Genomic DNA, 14051 nt, shown 5'->3' with positions numbered 1-14051 from the left:
GTCATGTTGGTAGAAGGTTTTAGGCGCCAAATATTTGGCAGGTTAAGGTATTAGTTGTGACGTTGGTGAAGAATTCAACCGACACAAGATCCTGTTGGCATTAGTTTTAATCCATTACAATTTCAGATGGTGAAGGAGTTTAATGCTGTTGGTCAAGGAGTTCGATCCACTAAATTTTAGTTGGTGGAGGATTTCATCTGCCCAAATATTGACCTGTTAAGGTGTTGCCTAGTTGTGACGGTGAAGACGCTCAGTCAGCTACGAGTCTGAGCTATTGGTGAGTGATTAATTAAGAGTATTACAATGGAGAGGAAAGACAAATATGGATTTCACTTTGAAAATAATATTTAAATATCATGAATACTGAAAATATCCAAAACACCAACTAAAGAATCCATCCACAAACAAGACATCAAAATACTTGGAACATATTTCTGTGTTGTGCTCGCATACAACGAAGTCGATGTACATCAAAAATAAAAGCTGACTAATATTCTAAGAGACTCGGAGGATATGCCAGACCTAGACTGCATTTTCGGATTGGTAGCAATTGAGAGTCGGGATCTGGATCTATACCTGCTAAGTTTCCCTAATGACAGTCCCTCTGTCCCCTTAGGTAGCAACTGTATGTATTATAACTCCAGCTCTGTAAATCTTCTTGAATTAAATACTGGTTCTCATACGCTGCAAAGTTGTCTTCCCATGTCTGCAAATCAAAATAATCAAAATAAGGTGAGAAAAAAAGAGAGTTGTACTAGGTTTTCCATGTGTCGAAAGTTTTAAGGTTCTGAAATATCATCAAAACCTAACTCTTTCGGATTCACTGAATTTCCCAACTGATCCGTGAAAAGATAACTACGACTTAAAAAAAAAGAAAAAAAAAAAGCATTTCCAGCCCTTTAACCTTCAACGTAATTATTGAGTTTGAGTACACTGTACACTACCTTGCTACATTTTCTGTTCTGCTCATCTTCTTGTCGAGCATTGTGCTCCCTCGTGAGAGGGTCAGCCACACCACCTCTACACAAAACATCCCTTCAGGCCACTGCTTAAACCCTGCAAGTATTCCTCACTCACATTAACGACTTCCTCAGATATGTACATGATTAATAAACTGAAGGGAGACTAGATATATCCAAACAAAATGTATTGGATCCATTTGCATACAACTCGAGTTAAAATTTAGACAAGATATGAAGGAGTCAACAAACTCCAGAAAACGTTCTTACATAAAAAGAAATTTTATTCACACTATGAAACTAGATATGAATCTCTTGTTATCAATTAACTTCAAGGTGACTAAGCACATTACAAACAAGTTCATGCAAACATCAATAACGAAGCATTGCCCTTAAAAAGTTCATATAGACATCAACTTTTGTATCAAGAATTTATACCTACAAATGTCAAAGGGAGCGACCATGTAACTACTGTAAACCAATAAACGGAATGACACCGCTTTTAAAGAAAACTGAATGCAACCCCAGTGTTCCCCTAGCTTATTGAGGACAAGTGGACAACTTCTGAGGCGTGGAGAGCCTGTACTAGGTTTGAATACCAATAGTCAGACATAAAATTCTTGACTACTTCAATGTCAAGACCACTGTATTATGCAGCAATGAGCCTGGACTAGTTTGCTGTAACCATACTTGTAATTATAACCTGTACTACCACATCAATGACCTAGTGAAACTCAAATTGACTACATATAAATCAACCTTCTTCTTTTGAAACTTTAGTCCCAACCAAGAGAAACACTTGATTAGGTAAATCGGATCATAAGGTGAGACACAACAAAGGTACATTAAGATTAACAAATTATTTCACCAGCAAAATAACAAATAGCCAAGTGAACCCGTGCAATGATTCAAAACCTGAATTTACTGAAAGAAGCACCATATAGTACCACCAACTACCCAAAGAAATTTTGTTGGGGGGTTCAGCATAACATACTTATTCACCCTCTCCCGCATCAGAACTGGCCACTCAAATAAGAAAGCAATTGATCTGCAGCTGCCAATTGACACTCTCAGATTGAACCAGGCTTCATCCTCTAGAAAGGCATGAAACTCTTGTCCTTGTTAACCTTCTTTAGACCTGCAGAATTCCAAATACTTGTCTTTCAGCTGAACATATTAAACATGATCAAACTGTTGTTTTGTATTTGATGGACTACCATATTTTTGAAATTCACATGATCCCTAGTCTTTTAACTCAATCTCAGTAAACGTGAAAGATTGCCACAGTATATCCATCAACAGAACCATAAAATTCACATGATCCCTAGTCTTTTAACTCAATCTCAGTAAACGTGAAAGATTGCCACAGTATATCAATCAACAGAACCATAAAATTCACATGATCCCTAGTCTTTTAACTCAATCTCAGTAAAACGTGAAAGATTACCACAGTATATCAATCAAGAGAACCAGATAGCAGATTTGGGCATGGTTCAACATCCACAGGGTCCCCAAAATATGATACATATACTGACCACATAACTCTTAATGAATAACAACGGAGTACTCTTCGACTTAAGCAATAACAATCAACAGTTACACAACTCCTAAAAAAAATTAAAAATAAGATAATAAGCAATTACTAAATGTCAGACAATGACTCTTGAAACTCAATCTTTAACTATTTCAAGAACTTATTTATCCCCGCTACTCGTTCTGATTAGTATAGAAATTCCAACTATCAACTAATTAGGCAGTGGACTATCAAGTTTCATTTATATAAGATCAAAGTAAAATATTTCTTTAACAACAAATTAGCTGCCAGGAGTTTAGAGAAACTAAGCAACTCAGTTTTCCAATTACAACTTTCAAACCAATTAAGAGCTGTAAGAGGATGAATTACCCCGACTTACAATCAAAATACTACATCAAAACCAATTGTCTGTGTTACACCACTACTACACCCATACAAAACCCACAACTATCTGGACTCAATCGAGAAAACAAACACTGTCAAACTACAATAAATTGTTTTGAGTATGTAAAGACCTAGAGATGTAGGGATGGAGTTTTACCTAGGGATGTAAAGACCAACATTCTGTCCCTTTTTGTTCATCTTGGCAAGTTGGTAATGGATCAGTAATGGTGGTAGTATTTACAGGGATTGAATGGGATTAAGGTTCCTCTGATCGAACTTATCTAATACCAGATCTGGTTCTTCACTCCAAAAATGATAAATTTGGGTCCTGAATATAAACAAACAAGGAGTAGTAACATATATGAGCAGAACTCTTTTGCCTAATATGTTATAATGTACTGTGTACATAATTTGATTCATTACTTATGGACAAACCTTGAAGTTGTCTTCGCCTGAACGGAATGTCATTCCCGAAATCTCTTAAAGCCAGTATGGTAATCCTCTGCACAGAGCAACAATACACCTCAATTATAAGAAAATTGAAGGAGAACTTGAGAACAATTCCGAAGTCGGAAAACATAATGAAGCAGGAGAAGAAGAAAAATATACCTGAAGTTCCATTCGGCTTCAATGAATGGTCCGCTCCTGAGGATTACATACATACCAGTCTTTTGGACAAGACTGATGAATTTAACTCTATCATACATCCCTTCAAAATTAAACTGCATTGTGGAGATAAATCCATATTAATTATCAACCCAAGACACAGAGCATATGGACAAGATGAAAAACATCAAACAATAAATACCTGAATAGAACCAGAGAAGAAAAGCTTATCATTTAGCCCTCCGTGTTTGGCTTTACATTTAACAGAAACAAACTGCTTATCATCTGACCCAGATACTGAAACCAAAAAATAACATACCCACAAATCAAACCCTAAAATCAAAACTAGCTAGATGAAAAAGAAACCCTGAAATTGAAATGTGAAGAGTTTCTTCATAGAAAAAATCGAAAAAATAAAAAAACTAAAACTACAAATCAAACTACATATTCATAATGATAATAGAAGTCAAACCGAAAATAGGCAACACTATGAAATCAAAGGAAAAAATATTGAAATCCTCATTTTTCAACTCAGGATTGACCATCACGGTTGAATCGGACCAGAAAATGATCTCAGATACAGCAATTGCACTTTAGCAAAAGCCCTAATTTTTTCTTCAGAAAATTCAAAAAAAATTTGAAATCCTCATTTTTCAACTCAGGATTGACCATCACAGTTGAAATCGGACCAGAAATGATCTCACATACACATGCAATCGCAGATCCAACAAAAGCCCTAACTTTTTCTTCGGAAAATCGAAAAAGAATGACCATGTGTCTAAATCCAACGGAGACAGAGACCATGAAGTGCTACTCTGCTCTTTGATGAAATAAAAATTAGAAGTTGATAAGAAATGATTACTGCACAAGCCGTTAAAGTGAGGTTTTTAACTTCTCTCTATTTGAATCAGACAAAAAATAGATGGAATGACCGAGAGAGAAACGAACAGGGAAGAATCAAACCCTAGCCTAAAATCAAACCCGAAAATCAAAACTAGCTAGATGAAAAAGAAACCCTGAAATTGAAAAGAGAAAGGGTTTCTTTACATAAAAATCGAGAAAAAGAACTAAAACTTAAAATCAAACTAATAAAAGTGAAATTAACACACAAGATAAAGGGTTTCTTCAAACTTACCAAGGGATTGATCTGATTTTGTCTCAATCTCACCAAGAAAAAGGGTTTGACAGGAAGAAAGGGGAGAGTTCCAGAAAGAAAATGGTGAGGAGATGGAGAAAGAAGAGAGAGGAAAGGAAAGGAAAGAAAGAGGATTTTCCGGAAGGAAGAGAGTTATGAGAAGAGAGAAAGTTCTAGATAAGATTTCCGACCAGATTTTTTTTATTTTTTATTTTTTTTGGGTTTTCATATTTTCATTTTAATTGTATAAGAGCAACTCTAGCAATGGGTGCTAAAAATCCTATGTGGAATTTTTATTTAGATCTTTATTTATGGGTCATTTGTATGTGGCAAAAGTAGTAATGCTTTGCTCATTGACTATCTCCAATGATGTGGGGTCTTATTTTTAAGATTTGTTGTTTTGGATAACAAAACTAGTCATAAAAAACGGAAGGTGACCAAACTTGTGGTACAAAAACCCTACTCAAATATTGGGATCCATTAAAACTCCATCTTAAACAAAATTGATACAAAAATCCCAAATTTTTAAAAATTGATACAAAAACCCCAAATTTCAAAATTGGTTTCATCAAATTTTATGATGAAACCAAAATTTGGTTTCATCAAATCCTTTGGGGTTTCACCAAATTTTATGATGAAACCAAATTTTGGTTTCATCAACCGCGAGTTACTTTGGTTGGGGTTTTTGTGTTACTTTTGTTTTGATGGGTTTTTTGTGGATGGATAGTGACACCTTTGGGGTTATAACTCGCGGACCGTTTGGATAATGATAAAATTGATTCCATCTTTCCTATTGGTTGAGAATAGAGATGCACAAGACCCGGTCCATTTTACCTGTACCGGTCAGGAACCGAAAAAATCGGAGTGGAATCGAACCGGACCGGGAGTTACCGGTACATGTACCGGTTCTGAAAGTTGATAACCGGAGTAGGCCGGTACAGATATTGGTTCTTGGGGTAGTTCCGGCCTGTACCGGACACAAAGTCCCGGTAAATTAAAGTCGTTGATATTTTCTATGATATTAGGTCCTAGCCGTCCCTTCTAGGTTTAGTCTATCTACTATCTAGTATCAATCTTCGACTTCGAGCCAATTTCATTTTATTTTATTTTATTCTCTGTCTGAAAGAGAACAACAGCAGTCTCACTTAGGGTTTTCACTCAATCTCCACAGATCGTCAAATCTCTTTGTTCATAGGTATCAATTTTCACTCCCCCACAGATTCAAGGTTAGTCCTCATTTGAATCTCAATTTTGGTTCTCTTTGTTTACATAATTTGGTGATTAGAAAAATTAGAAATTTTCTTTGTTTTTTTTTTCTACTGAATCTCTATAAAGTGATAGATCTTTTCTGGGTTTCTTATGGTTTCTACTATTAGGTAGTTTGAATTAAAGAATTAACAAGGATGATGAAACCCTAACTGAATCTTGGGTTCTTGTTTAATCATGAATGCTTTGTGATCTTATTGGGTTTTAGTAATATAGAGTATGAATCAATTGGAGTTTTAAGATTGATTGGATTGTTGCTTGTTACTGTACTATTTACGGAATTTGGGATTTGTAATTTGTTTGTTCTGTATATTTATATTTAGTTGATATGGAATTATGAATTAATGAAATGAATTTTGCTTGAATTTGGATTTCCTTTGTTGTTTCTGTTGTTTAGATGTCTTGTTTTTATCTCTATATTTAGTTGCAGTCTTGCAGAGAGTCTCTTTTGTTTTGTTTTGTTTTGTTATTAGTACTAGTATAGTCTTTGATTGAAATTCCAGAGAATAGTGAAGAAAATCTCTATTGCATTTTAATTTTCTTATTTCTGTTTTGGATGAATTGTTATTGCAAGTAATTCACTCTTGTAAAGAACTAGTGCTTGAAGTGTAGAAGGCTAATATACTGCATATAATATTCTTTACTTCTCTTGCAGGCCTTTGAGGTCCTAAATGGGGAAGCGCAAAGCACCAGATGATTCCAGTAATAGCACTGATGTTAGTGTAAGACCAAAAGAAACTGTTCCTACACCAAGTTCAACTCAAACTCCAAATACAACTGAAGTTGGATCATCCTCTCAAGTTGCATCTAACACAGATGGAACTGAACCTACGCCAACAAGTACAACTGAAGTTGGTGACAACAAAAATAAGCATGGTAAAGTGAGATCTAAAGTTTGGTTGGAGATGACCAGGATAAGTGACGTTCAAGCTGAATGTCATCATTGCAAGGGATTGTATGCTGCTGACAATAACGTACATGGAACTTCTGGACTACATAAGCATTTGAAGAGATGCCTTAAAAATCCAAACAGGAAGGTAGAGAAAGACAAGGGACAACAAAATATGTTGATGCCACCCCCAAAACCAGGTGAAGATGGTAAACTTGTTGCTCATTCTTATAGATATGAAAAGTTAAGAAGGGCTCTTGTTGAGTGGATAATCAAGGATGAAATAGCTTTTAGAGCAGTAGAAGGGTCAGGTTTTGTGGCAATGATGCAGGTGGCAGAGCCTAGATTCAAGGTTCCAGGGCGTATGACAATTTATAGGGATGTATTGAAGATGTATGTAGAAGAGAAGAATAGCCTAAAACTTATTTCTTGACATCTAAGCAGAGGGTATCTTTGACAACGGACACATGGACATCACCAAATAATTATAACTATATTTGTGTAACCGTTCATTATGTTGATCAGAACTGGAAGCTACAAAAGAGAATACTCATGTTCTGCCAAGTTGAAGGTTATACTGGTAATGCAATCGGTGAGAAGTTGGTGGATTGTTTGAAGGATTGGGGTCTACAAGATGTATTTGGTGTCACTCTAGACAATGTCAGCACAAACAAAGTAGTTATTGAGCATTTGAAGAATGTTGTCATTAAATGGACAGGATCACCAATTAGAGCCAAATATTTACATGTAAGTCCATGTTACGTTCTATCATGTTCTGCATTCCATGTTACATTCTTATCATGTTCTGCACTTGTTATTCATGTAATGTCTTGCTTTAGATAAAATGCACTGAAATCATGTTTAGTTTGAGTTTCTCAGTTTTAGTTTGTTTTCAACTGAGCTACTGAAATATAGATATAAATGTTGACAGTTTCATGAACATAGCTTCTTTGAGTATCTTTTTGTGTTGCATTTTTAAGCATTGAATTTGACAGTATCCTTTTTGTTTTTTTCTTTCTCTAGGTGAGATGTGCATCCCATGTTCTTGATCTTGTCATAAAAGATGCAGTAAGGCTCTTTAATATATCAGTTAGAAGAATAAGGTCAGTTGTAAAATACGTTCTTAGTTCTCTTCTAGGCACGAAAAATTTAAAAAATGTGCTTCTCTAGCAAAGGTAGATTGTAAGAAATCTCTGATTTTAGATGTGTATACTAGATGGAATAGCACTTACTTGATGTTAGATGCTGCTGAAAAATATAAAAAAGTTTTTGCAATGTTAGCACAGATTGATAAGGACTTTCAACAGAGGTTTATCTTTGAGTAAGAAAAAGAATATGTTTTACCTACTGATGTTGATATTGAAGAAGCTATAACTAGTAATGTTGTCATAGAAGACGTGTTTGAGGATATGGAAGAAGAGGAAGAGGTTGATGATATGGAAGAAGAGGTTGAGGAGTTGGATCCAACAAGAAAGAACAAAGCAAAGATGAAGAATAAGAAGAAAAAGATTCCTCGTCAACATGCTCCTTATCAAAAAGATTGGAAATATGCTAGAGGTCTTGTGAAGTGTCTAAAGGTATTCTTCGGTGCTACTGTCAACTTTTCTGCATCTGCACAAGTCACTACTCATATGTTCTTATGGCAACTGTTACTCATCAATGAACAATTAGTAGAATTTAGAAACAATGTAGCATCAGATCCTTTTATTGCTCATATGTCTCGTCTAATGTGTGCTAAGTACCATAAGTATTAGGGTGTGCATGAATCAATGAATTCTGTAATGTTTATTGCTCACCTGTTGGATCCAAGAGAGAAACAAAAGGGTTTGGAATTTACTCTTAATTTTTTGTATGAGAATAATACATGGGAGGTTCAAAGAGATATGAGAAAGGTGAAATTAGAATTTGAGGAACTCTTTGAAGATTATAAGTCCTTGTATTCAGTTCATGAGGAGGGGTCAAGTAGTGATGCTCATACTGTTGTCAATCCAGTTAGTGTGCAACCTGTTGGTTTGTTTGATAGAATTCAATCAAGGAGGAAACAACATTGGGACACCCTAAGTTGTGTTGAAGAGGCAAGAACAACTGAGCTCGACAGGTATTTGACGGATGTGATTGAAGGTGGAATGCGTGAAATAGGTCAACCTGACCAGTTTGACATATTGGCTTGGTGGCAGGCTAATGCAAGAAGGTATAAGATACTTTCATACATGGCAAGAGATATATTAGCCATGCGTGTGTCTTCAGTGGCCTCTGAATCAGCTTTTAGCACTAGGAAGCGCGTGCTGACTCCATGGAGAGCTTCTATGTCTACAAGGACAGTCGAAGCATTGCTTTGTACACAAAGCTTTCTTCAAAAGCCCATTTCTTTTGATCTTCTATGTGACTATATACCTGATGATGTTGTTGAAGATGAGGCAGGTAATATATAGGTTTTCTTCTATTTAATAGAACTTACTTTTCAAGTTTTCTTGTATTGTTTGCTTACTTTCTTGTTTTACTTTTTTGTTCCATGTTGCAGCCATATGGGATTCTCTGCTAAAAGAAGCTTGATGTAAACTCCGTGTTAGTGCAGCCAGTGCCATTGTTCGAGAAGTCCCCCATCCTTTGCAAGGATTGCATTTCATTTCTTGTCGCAGACTTATGGAAATGTTGTTTTTAGTACTATATTTTAATGTTGAACTTTGAACTTAAAGTGTGATACACTGATACTGTGATGTTTTAAACCTTTGTTATTTTGAACTTTGTAATGTTGAACTTAGTCTTAGACTCTTAGGTTGTTACTTTACTGTCATACATACTATATTACTGTGTGTTCCAAATTCAGGTAAAAAACCGGTACCGGAGTGGAACCGGACCGGTTTTACCGGGACAGGTACAAGTCCTCAAATTGAAGAACCGGTCAACTCCGTGTACATGTAACGGTTCCAACAGAAAACCGGACTGTACCAGATCATGTGCAGCTCTAGTTGAGAACAATTTATTCAAAAATAAAAATTTAGAATATAGTTAAAATGATGACGTGGAGGTCATTCCCAAGGTCTAAATAAGACCTTCTCCAAGACCTTCGTATTTATTTTCATACTCTTCCTATTTAATATGACCCACTGTTGGAGATGAATTTTATGTAAATGAGGGTCTAAAATCCTATGTGTCATAAAAAAAATAAAACTCTCACCCTCTGTTGGAGATGCTCTAAAGTACAAATTTATTGAGAGAGAAATAAGATCCGTCTCTTTTATTTTGGGTAAAAATATCCAACCAGTAGCTTTAGGCTAACCCCTAGTCTTCCGATCTAACAGCTAGATTGGCCATCCACGTCAGTTAGGGAAACCTCATAAGTCTTATGGTATTGATAATCTATCAGCTAGATTAGCAGTCCACGTCATCTGGGACCACTGTGTATTTCTAGATATTGATGTCCGGCATACATTTTGATTAACCATATATGAAAACAAGGTAGATTTTTTGTAGTTCATTGCTAGATTTAGAGTTCCGTTATAGATATTCAGATTAATCAGATAAGGAAACAGGCATATTTTGATTCACATTTTTAGATATTGACCTCTGCATACATCTCGACCAACCGGATATGGGAGAAAACCGATTCGATGGTTTATTCCTAAATTTAGATTATCTATATAGATATTACGACTAATCAGAGATAGAACGAGGCATATTTTGGTTCACAGTGCTAGATGTTGACCTCCGTTATATATTTCGATCAACTATATACGAAATAAAATAGATTTTACTATGTCCAAAGACCATGGATTGTATCCCTAATTACTCATGTTGGTGTAATGTTTTTTATTTCTTTTAAAAAATAATGTGATGCATTAGATCACTTAAATGCTCTAGCAATAAACTCTCTAAAAACAATCTTGTCTACGAAAGAAAGAGCCTTTCGAATGTTAATGTCTTTGATGTCCTAGTAAACCATCAAACTTAGTAGTTCCCATATCGTGGTGGCTGAAAGGCACTAACTATATAAGCGAACTAATGGGTTGATATAAATGTCTACCTACAGACTGACTTGGTGGATACACATAGTGGCTTGAAATATTCACCTTCTATCATACTTTGTAGTTGACAACTTCTTGTGGCTAAAACCTACTGACAACGCCAACAATTTGATGGTTAGTTAAGGTGTTCACCAACATTTTGTTTTAGTGGGCAAGAAGAGTCACAAAAAATATATAACTTCTAAGGTACAATTTGGTGGCCGACATGGTGGTTAGTGCCTAATAACAACAAATATAATATTTTGGTTGTTAAGTCATTGCTGCTAAAGAGCTCCACCAATTATCATTGCTGGAAAACTAGTGTTTAGAGGTTTCTGCCAAGCAGAGCTGTTTTTAGTTACAACAAATTATTGCTGAAGAGTTCCGCCAACTGTAGTTGGTAAGAAAATAGTTGTTGAAGCCAAGTTTTCTTGTAGTGGGTATAATGTCTTAAAAACTGGTGTTGATGCATCTTGGTATGCATCACTTGCTTCCGAGAACGAATTACCAAGATAAACTTGACTCAAAATTCTTAATATGCTTATGATAGTCTAATTAGTCATGCGACATCGTCTCATAGATAGAAAGATGAATATAACTTGAGAAATAGGTGGTTCAATGTTCACTTACCTTTTGTTGAATAAGTTCTCCAAAAGCTTCGGTTGATCTTCATCTTCAAATGGTAGAATGCAATGATGAACGCAGTGATGTCCGATTCTCAACTACACTTTTATCCTAATCCGAGACTTGACTAATTGTAGACTAGATATCAAGATATAATTTTTATCAACTAAATTTGACAACAAGCTTGATATAGTAACACTTGTGAGTTCGACCGAGCAATGCTGTAACATCTCATATATATGCTCAAAAGCTAAATCTATTAAGTTTTATGAACTAAAAATAGAACAAGCTCTGTGAGAATTTTTCGCAGTATTGATCTACTCATGGTCACACTCTTGTGTAATTACTTCATTATCTACTATTTAATATTTTCTTATGTTGACTCATATATATATTAAATTATCTCCTTGTTCGTAACTGGCGTTGAGATTAATATCCAACAAAATCCTTATTTTTATGAAAGTAAGGCCACTCATGTTGTTCTCTTGGGAATGACATCAAATGGAGAAGAGTTCTTAAGGGAACTTGTGCTTAATTGTTATATCTTTGTGGGGTGTGTGGCTGTGGAATTTACAGGGGATGCTTGTATCTTAAATCTCTTAGTTGGGACACTAAGTATTTTTTACTCTTTGATATCATCTAAATAAAAGTTGATATGTTTTCCTTTAAGTCTTGAAATATTTTTTGGTTGAATTTCATTACAATCCCATAGTTTTCGCACATTTGCCAATTTTTATTGACAAAAAGAGGGAGAATTAATTAGTAGTTTCGCACTACATACATATGGTTTATGGATCACTATGTAAGGGGGAGTGGATCAACATCTATAGGTTTCACCTATTATGTACAAAAGATGTAAGTATTCAATTGAACTTTCGAGAAAATAATAATACTATGTTTTTGCATAAAGACAATTGAGAATATTTGTTTTCAAAGTTGTTTTCGCTACGGATCTTCAACTACAACGATGCTGAGTTGAACACATTCAGAATCATTGCAACTTGAAGTAACGAAGAATTCAAGGAGTTGAAGAAACCAAAGAAATCAAGCATCATGGATTTTGGAGTTTTGAAGCTTTATTTATTAACCCATATGTATTGATAGTTTTTTCACTAAAATTGACAAAGGAGGGGATTGTTAGAACATTGCTCTGTCGAACTCACAAGTGTTGTTATATCAAGCTTGTTGTCAAATTTTGGTTGATCAAAACTATATCTTGATTTCTAGTCAACAGTCAAGTTTCGGATTAGAATAGAAGTGTGTAGTTGAGTATCGGATATCATTGTTGTAGATGGGGAAAAAAGATTTGCTGGTTTTTAAGGAATTGAAGAGACGACCGCACGGAGGAGACTCCTCGAAAAAGCGAAATGTTAAACCTCACACAGATGCACCGCTGCAAAGGGGGTGCTTTAGATTCGAGAGATCAATCTGTAGTACTCCGGCCTAAATCAAGACAATGACCATTCCAGAGTAAATTCGGTCACAATGGAGGATGGGTTGATCTGTAGGAGGGAAGCTGAGAAATGTGTGAAATCAATGGTAATCAAAGATTGCGGGTGTGTGAATTCCGAATACGATAAGCTCTGAATGATTGAAATTGCTCAATTGAGAGTAGTTGCTCAATTGATGAGTTGATGATCTCGTGTTGTCGATGAGACGTGAGATTGATGATACTGTTGATGATGATTCAATCATGATTTAGAGACTTATTTATATTGCTGGAATTGTAGACACCATGATTCCATGAAGTGTGACAGTTGATGGAATCAAGGAGTGGGGAAGTGGAGATCGTGTTTGAAACCAGTTGCTCAACGTGTGGAGACTTGGTCGATTTTCCACCCACTACCTCGTGAATTCCTTCAACTGATTGCACGACTTGCTCACATTCCATCGTGTGTTTGAACACACGTGCCGTAGACCGCCAGACCAAAACCCTAAGTGATATCCCCCCAAGTGACACGATTAACGTCTCGTGGTTTGTTAGTCAATTGATGACTTCGTGGTTTGATGGGACGATGAGTCCATGTAGTCGTTGAGTTGAACATGATATTCTGAAACTCGTGAATTGAACATGTCATGAGACATAGGTATAGTTCTTACGATGAAGTGAGCAAGTATTGCTCATTCGGTGGATCGTTGAATATTGATTTTTGAACCAACATTCCTTGGTTTGAACAAATATTTATCATATGAGCAAGTGTTTCTCATGTAATGAATTGTTGAATATTTGATCATCTGAGCATGTATTGCTCGTCTGATGGATTATTGGCAGCGTACCAAAAATATTAATTAGAATACTGGTCGTTGAACCGAGCATAATTAATAAAATTGATGACCATGAGGTCGTCGTAAAATTATTAAGGTTGGAATATGGAATGATGATCCTTGGATTCAAAAACCCTAATTTGATCAATTGATGATCAATTCATGGTTCGTCAGAAGTTTAACCATAGGAAGAAAGAGGGAGCGACTATATGGGACCGTGGATCAACCATGTAGTGTCCATATGCTCACGTGAGAAAATACGAAGAACTCCTGAAAGTTGACGATTTGTTGGTGGAAGAATGATTAAATGCTGGCTTAATCATTTATTCAAAAATGCTCGTCTGATCCTTAGGTGAGAAAACCTAACTAATTATGACGAGGCGAG

The 14051-nt window shown here is 35.7% G+C and overlaps 1 long non-coding RNA gene across 2 annotated transcripts; it reads right to left on the bottom strand.

Annotated features, from left to right (window-relative positions):
- Positions 1-335: 335 nt before the first annotated feature.
- On the bottom strand, positions 336-4754 carry LOC113309076. Of its 2 annotated transcripts, none has more exons than XR_003340309.1 (8): positions 4619-4754; positions 3686-3780; positions 3487-3599; positions 3313-3379; positions 3035-3205; positions 1875-2097; positions 945-1056; positions 336-706 (listed from the first exon to the last, which is right to left on the bottom strand). It is a non-coding gene; the product is annotated as an uncharacterized LOC113309076 (long non-coding RNA). The 2 variants fall into 2 exon arrangements; XR_003340308.1 differs by having other exon boundaries at positions 1954-2097.
- Between the last annotated feature and the right edge of the window lie 9297 nt (positions 4755-14051).

Source organism: Papaver somniferum, chromosome 9 (genome assembly GCF_003573695.1).
Source record: "Papaver somniferum cultivar HN1 chromosome 9, ASM357369v1, whole genome shotgun sequence".
NCBI classification, from domain to species: Eukaryota; Viridiplantae; Streptophyta; class Magnoliopsida; order Ranunculales; family Papaveraceae; genus Papaver; species Papaver somniferum.
Note: the sequence above shows the minus strand (reverse complement) of the source record. Positions and strands in the feature narration are given on the sequence as shown.